A 7,805-nucleotide genomic window follows, 5' to 3' on the forward strand; every position below is an offset into this window, starting at 1 on the left:
GAGTGATTGTATACATTAGCCCATAAATTAGGCCCAGTCTATCAATATATTACTAGGAATAAAAGGGAGATCATGAAGAGATAAGAAGAGACGTGAGTGAGATAAAAAAAGGGCTGAAGTAAAAGCACGAGAACTGCAATGTTGACTGAAGTAAATTCCATTTTTGCCAAAAATAAAGATCATGCGAGGTCTTGCTTATATAAATTATTTCATTTCATATTATTTAATTATTACACTCTTTTTAAAATTTTAATATCAATTATAACAATTAATTTAATTTTTTTAAATTTTATAATAAAAATTATATTAAAAAACTATTCGTCAAATAACTAACACTGACCTTCAAATCATGGAGTCTCCTTGTGTGCAACTACTAGTAAACCTCCTGCTCTCTCTTTGTTCTTCTTTCCTAGGGTTTTCAGATCGAAGAAAACCACGAAGAAGAGAAAAGGCGCTGCAATCGAGCAATTTCATCGATCCAATTCGCTCGAAAACAAAAATGGCAGCTCAAATAAGCAAAAAACGAAAGGTCACACTCCTCTTTCCCTCCCTTTCCTCGCGTTATCTTGGCATCCAAACACTTTGTTATTATTAGTTTAATTTTTTGTTTTCCATAGTTTGTGGCTGACGGAGTCTTCTACGCGGAGTTGAATGAAGTGTTGACGAGAGAGCTGGCCGAGGACGGGTACTCCGGCATCGAAGTTAAGAGTTACGTCGATGCGGACCGAGATTATCAATTTATCATTAGGGCCACTCGGACTCAAAATGTTCTCGGTAACACAAACTTTGTCATTGTTTCCGTTTGGTTTCCGAGAAGGTGCCGGAAAATAAATGTAATTATATGAGAACGTACTGCTAGATTATTATAACTCTGTTTGCTAGATCATTATGATATGAAATTAAAAGCTATAAATTTATTTTTGTATTGTTAAAGACTTTGAGAATGCAGATGAGTGTGATTCATTGAGCTTGATGATTTTTTAGGGCAAATTTTTTCCGTAGTTCTTGCAAGTGGGGTTTACTTCATAAGATATGACTCCGGATGGCTTCGTTGGGTGAGGTTGAAATTTATAAATGAAAGAATAATGGAGACACAGTATGCATGTCTCGCTGTTTGTCTAAGTAATCGACAGATTGCGTGATGGACCAAAGATTCGTATATGGTGATAAACTGATACGTTTTACTCAATTCAGTGAAGTAGGAAGATATTGCTCTTTGAGTTGTATTCCATGTTTGCAAGAATTATAACAATCTTTTTGTTCATGAGCTTCTTGTGGTTGCCACAGAAATTGGAAGAAAGATTGTACTTGTTGTGGTTTGTTACATTGCATTAATTTTGATCTAGAAATTCTTTGATGGGTTTCGGTGAGAAGGGACAAAGAATTCGGGAACTCACATCTATTGTTCAAACGCGTTTTAAGTTTCCCCAAGAACAGCGTTGAGCTTTATGCTGAGAAAGTGAACAATAGAGGGCTTTGTGCCATTGCTCAGGCTGAGTCTCTGCACTACAAGCTTCTTGGAGGGCTTGCTGTCCAAAGGTTTATCTTAAGCTTGCTGCTGTCTTCTTTTTTTGTAGTGCAGCTTCCCTGAAACATGGATAAACTCCTAAGTCGTAATTTGAGCACAGAGATTTTGTTTTTATATTCTCTTGAACAGCATGATACAGTTGTTTGTGTGGTTTGTAGTTGATCACAGCTTTATTGCTGGAACCAGGGCTATGTTCTTATTTTCTTTCTGTAATTGATGAAATATTTTGCATGATGTCTCACATATGATCAAGCACATGTATATCTGCATACTTGCATGATTTATGTGTAAAACCTTTTTTTTTTTATGATTTACGTGTAAAACTTGTAAACCAAGTAGTCTAAAATGTTGAAGTGGCTGAGAATTATTTAGGCTTTTAAACAATTAGCGATTTAGCATGCTCGTCAAGTTGCCATGTTGCTTCAGTGTTGGTTTAAGATATTATGGAATATTTGTGAAAGAAAAATCATGATTTTGTATCTTTGGTTAGCACTGAGTACACTCCTCCCTTTCCCCAAAAATAATGGGTCAAGAGGACCCTCAGCAATGCTTACATTCAATTTTTGGAGTTTGTTAGTCTCTTGAACTGTTTTAGTTCTCGGAGTTCGGGAACTCCTAAATTTCATGGTCTGCACTTACTTACTAAAAAATAATTCATGGTCTGCACTAGAACATGGATGAGCCTTAAACTCAGGCATCTCAAGTTTGATTCTGCACTAAGAGTTACTCTAGAGTATCTGATATATGGTTTTGGTGGTTGGGGGTCATATATTTGGGGTTTACTCGCCAGGGGTTAATCCAAAGGGCATCTTTGTGAGTTTCCAGTCATAAAAAAATATTTCTGAAATTCTAGATATATATTGCCTCATGAATCGGCTAGATCCATTCTGCCTCTCCCCTCTCCCTCTCCCTTGGCACATAGTCATATATGTGCCAAGCTGGGATCAGTGAAACATTATCTGGTTATGATGGTTTTTTTCATTTATTATTGCTTGGCGAAACACGGACACCAGGAGATGTTATTGACCTATGGACACGTGCAGAACTCCGCGCGCGCACACACACACATATATCTGTTATTGCCGTGCCAGTTTCTTATTTTTGCTTTCTTTTTGTCATTTTCCTACAGTGGTTTTTCTTGGAGATGTCTTTGGGACCATATATATATGTATGATATTTTGAATAATGTGTATTCTTGTAGATCATGCTGTAGTTTTTTTATCCCTACTCATGGATCCTGTACTTGTGCTGAATTTTCTTTCACCTTCTTGTTTTCAGGTCTTTCTATGGTGTTCTTAGATTTGTCAGGGACAGTGGAGCAAAAGGATGTGAGGTATGCCAAGGAAGTGGTTTTTTGCCCTTGACCTAAATTATCTGTGGTGAATCAACATTTATTTTAGGAAGAGGATGACACCCAATTTTATTGATAAACTCTCACTTATGGCGGAGGAATAACTTATACAATGAAGAGCTTGGGGGCTACAACCAGAAATCTCAGAACCAAGCTCCCAAGAAAAACTATATATGGTCATTGTTATCAAGAGACAACCTGGAAAAAGGCATACTAAAAGAAAGAAGTGTAGAATTTAATGCTGAAACTAGGGATGGCCGCATGATCCACAACAAAAAGACCAACCATATGCTTAGGTAATTGAATAGCGGAAGAGAAACAAGACTATCAGCTAAGGGGTTACCTTCTTTGTAGACATGACTAATGCTAAGAGAAAAAAAAGTTCTTAAACTGCAATATTGCCCTTGTAACACCCCCTTCCCGTAGGCTAGGTGTATCACGTATTTTTTCATGAAAAATAAACCCGGCAAGCGATTCTCTAATTTCACAATTTAAAAAAATAAACTGAAGTAATTTATTATGAAATAAAAGGTCTAATAAAAAATGTCTTCCCAAAAATATTGAAGAAATAACTGAATAAATTCGTCATAAGAGACACATTTTATTTTACAAAGTCTGAACAAAACTAAAATGCTCATTCTACTCCTGGCCTGCCTGCTCGTAATCATCATCTTCACCTGGGTAATTAAAAACATGAAAATAAACTAAAATGAGTCGATGACTCAGTAAGAAATCTATCATAACGAAAACGTAATAAAGATAAAATTTTCATAAGAACTTTCATGCTGAACTTAAAATTCATGACTGTTCATGTTAATGCTTATGCTATGTATGACTGAATTATCTGAATTAACTGACTGATTTATCTTACTTATCTGACTGGCCAACACACTTAACCCTGTGTGTAAGGTTGTGCACCAGCCCCACATCCCGCTGCAGCAAGGGGAACTGCTGATAGTATTCTAGCATACTATGGTGGACCACGACTGAGTTCGTGGCTTGCACACCACCCTGAAACTGAACTGCATTGGTACCATGCATCTGAATGGCCATCTTATTAACTGATCTGAACTTATCTTACACTTGAAGTTAAGATGGCTTACGTGTCTTACACATGAGATGCATGACATATTACATACATAATCATAAATTCTAAATCTGAACATGATGCGGAATGACATGGTCGTATGCTATGCTAGATGACATGCTTGCATATGATATGAGCGGTTCATAAATAATGGCTGTCAAAGAACTGGCTTGAATAATACATACATATAAGCTAACTGTGATGATCCTAATTTATAATCAAATTTACTTACCTCGACGCGTTTCTTCTTGAATAATACTTCGTAACTTGAGACCTATATTCAATAAATAACTATCACTAAATTGTTTGGAACTAAAATAAATGCTAATACTTTACTTAACTAAATTCGAAATTCTAAAACATAGTCAAACCAATATTTGTTTAACACTAAAATCAATAATTCATAGTATTTAAATTACTTAAAATACTAATAACATATTAAAACTTAGTAGAATACTAGAGCTACTTAAATACGTCATAAAACTTCAATTCTTAAAATAAGTTTCATTCCTTAACAAAATGATTAAATCTTATAAGAAATCTAATAAATATTAATATCATTTAATAAATCGTTCAAAATAAATTAACAACTCTTACTGCTGAAATATGATATCTAATCTTTCAAATATACTTTAACTGTATATATATAAATATAATTCGAAAATAATTGGTGGAAACATTCGATTTAATAAAAGTAGACTTAATCATAATATTATTCAAAACTCATAACATCTTCCTTAATTCTTTTTAAAATATAACATAATAATTTTATTAAAATCCGACTAAATAGATAAAAGAAAACTAACTAAAATAATAGGCTTCATAATGTACTTAAAAACACATTTTAAATTCCTTAAACAATTTCTTAATAAAAAGAGCATTTGACTAATATATTTACTTAACAAAATTAAACTCAACTTTAATTAAAATGACATAACAATATTCATAATTAACAAATACTCAAACGTAAGGTTATAAATATAATTATACTTAAAAACACTGCTTCAAGATACTAGATTAGAAAGGGCATACTTGTAATTTCATCTACTAACACTTAGTAGACTGAAACCTACAGCAAAACGTGTATAATATATTCTGCAGAAAACAGAGAGCTCGGGAGAGAGAGACGTGCGAAGCAAAGGCTCACCGAGAGAAGACTGACGTGCGGCGGTTCTGGGTTGCTGGCGGGGGTCACGGCGGCGTGACTGGGGCTCGTCTGAGGTGGTGCGACGCCGAAGGAAGTGAACCATGCGGCAGTGCAACCGAGAGAGAGGGAGGAGCACGTACTGAGCTGGGTCGCTGAGGGTCATAGGCCAACCGGGATGGAGTAGGTGCCACGGGGAAGAGCTGGTCGGCGGTTTCTGGCATCGTGGGTGGTGCTCCGACGTCCCGAGGTGGTCGGCGGAACAACCTGGACTGGTAGCGTCGAGGTGCTCGGCAAGAAGCCACCGCGTGGCTTACGTGCGACAGGGCTTGGAGGTCCTTCACGGTCATGCATGGTCTGCGCAGTGGGGTGGTCGCCGTGGTGGTTCCGTCGTCGAGTCGTGGCCTTTCCGGTTGCTGCGTCTCACTGAGTGGTGCCCGGTGCTAAGGCATGGGCTTGCTCTGTTCCGTGAGTGTAAAACAGAGGTGCGTCCGTGTGGTCGTTACCGTGGAAGAGAAGCAGAGGCTTCTCCATGTCCGTTGCTGTTGCGGCTTGTCTTGGCCGCTGAGGATGGTCTGCTGACTTCTGTGGTGGCTGGTGGTGGCGTGGAGTTGTCGCGGCTGGGCAAGGTTCGAAGTGTTTCTTGGTCTGCGGCGTGAGTTTTCTTCATGCAGGAGATCCAGCGTAAAAAAACATATATGTCTAGGTGGTAGAGAACACCCTAAAAAAATAAAACCCTAAGGAAAGAGACGTGCATGCATAGGAGAGGATACGTGCGGGGCGAAGAGGAGGGAAAACGTGGAACTTAAAATATGAGAGTAGTTATCCTAATAACAATAAAATCTTAAATAATAATAATAATAACAAATATAATAAATGTAAAATCTGCTAAGAATAATAATAACAATAATAATAATAATAACCTAATTATCAAACCTAATAAAATATCCGTGTAATTGTCTCTAATGATATAGGATCGGGATGTTACAAACTCCCCTCCTTATAAAAATTCCGTCCTCGGAATTTGCTAATACCTCAAGCAACCTACAAATTTGTCCATCACATTATTTCCATGTTTCTATTTTAGATCTTCGATCATTTAGTCGAGCCTAACCTTTCAAAATTTTAAACCTCATTTATTCATTCCTAAGTCTCGCATATCCTTTTACACGTGCACTTACTATCAATGATCACACACTTTAGAAATACAATAAAAGCCTAAAGTATATACCTCGACAACAAGATTGACAAAAACCTACTGATAATATCACTCACATAAATTCTTCGCATAAAATGATAAATAAATCTCCTCATATAATAATAACCTCAAATAAAAAGAAATTTACAATCCTCCAAAGTTCAAAGTCTATAAAATATTTCAATTCTAAAATTCTCAAAAATGAAATACCACAATGATCATGTGCCTATGGTTATGGGCCTACATTCCAATTAAAAGCATAGCAACATCAATTAAACTTTCAAATCAAACATTGGCATCTGGTGTTATTCTCTAATAATTGTCAACCTAACCATAAAAACTTTAATGTGCATCTCTCAAGCATACGCATACTTAAATCATCTTCTACTTGTAAACCTTAAATTCTCGTACCTCAAAAATATATGACATATCAATTTCTTTCAATAGCTCTATTGTTACCTAACTCCACAACACATGAGAGTTTTACTAAAATCTTTTTTTTTTTTTTTCACTATTCCTGTTAGACGAGAGAATCATATTACCTATAATATACCTTCCGTCAGACATTGTGAAATACCAAACACCATATGCAAATTTTTTTGCCATAATCTCCAAAACCAACTAATTACATTCTCTAATTTAAATAGGACTCCATCAAATAAGTCATCTTCACCTATTCTCCTGAGCTAGATACACTATCAATCTTAAAAGTAAGAGTTTCCCAACTTCACCTTCCATCAATCAATTACATTGTCATAACCAAATTGACACGTAACCCTAGTATACGTAATTCTCATAAAATTCTAGATATCCATGCTACATAAATACCTCGAGTGAGGTGCCATAATCTAATATAACCATGAACTAATATATCGATATTCACATAAATAATAACTACAATGATGATTCTACTGGTAGAAACCATAAAGTATTCAATCCTAAACAAACCTTGATTACTCGCGAGCAGGCTAGGAGCATCCTAGGTAACTTTAACTAAAAAAATTTTACAAAAAGTTTTTTTTTTTTTTGAAAAGTCTACAGAATCAACCTGTCTCTGATACCAAATTGTAACACCCCCTTCCCGTAGGCTAGGTGTGTCACGTATTTTTTCATGAAAAAAATAAACCCGGCAAGCGATTCTCTAATTTCACAATAAAAATAAACTGAAGTAATTTATTATGAAATAAAAGGTCTAATAAAAAAGGTCTTCCCAAAAATATTGAAGAAATAACTGAATAAATTCGTCATAAGAGACACATTTTATTTTAAAAAAAGTCTGAACAAAACTAAAATGCTCATTCTACTCCTGGCCTGCCTGCTCGTAATCATCATTTTCACCTGGGTAATTAAAAACATGAAAATAAACTAAAATGAGTCGATGACTCAGTAAGAAATCTATCATAACGAAAACGTAATAAACATAAAATTTTCATAAGAACTTTCATGCTGAACTTAAAATTTATGACTGTTCATGCTAATGCTTATGCTATGTATGAC

General features: G+C 35.6%; 1 long non-coding RNA gene across 1 annotated transcript; it reads left to right on the forward strand.

Annotated features, from left to right (window-relative positions):
- The first annotated feature begins 355 nt into the window (after positions 1-355).
- Positions 356-3,227, forward strand: LOC118349553. Its single transcript, XR_004802522.1, has 3 exons — positions 356-529; positions 618-1,539; positions 2,807-3,227. It is a non-coding gene; the product is annotated as an uncharacterized LOC118349553 (long non-coding RNA).
- The last annotated feature ends 4,578 nt before the right edge of the window (positions 3,228-7,805 follow it).

Source organism: Juglans regia, chromosome 10 (genome assembly GCF_001411555.2).
Source record: "Juglans regia cultivar Chandler chromosome 10, Walnut 2.0, whole genome shotgun sequence".
Taxonomy (NCBI): domain Eukaryota; kingdom Viridiplantae; phylum Streptophyta; class Magnoliopsida; order Fagales; family Juglandaceae; genus Juglans; species Juglans regia.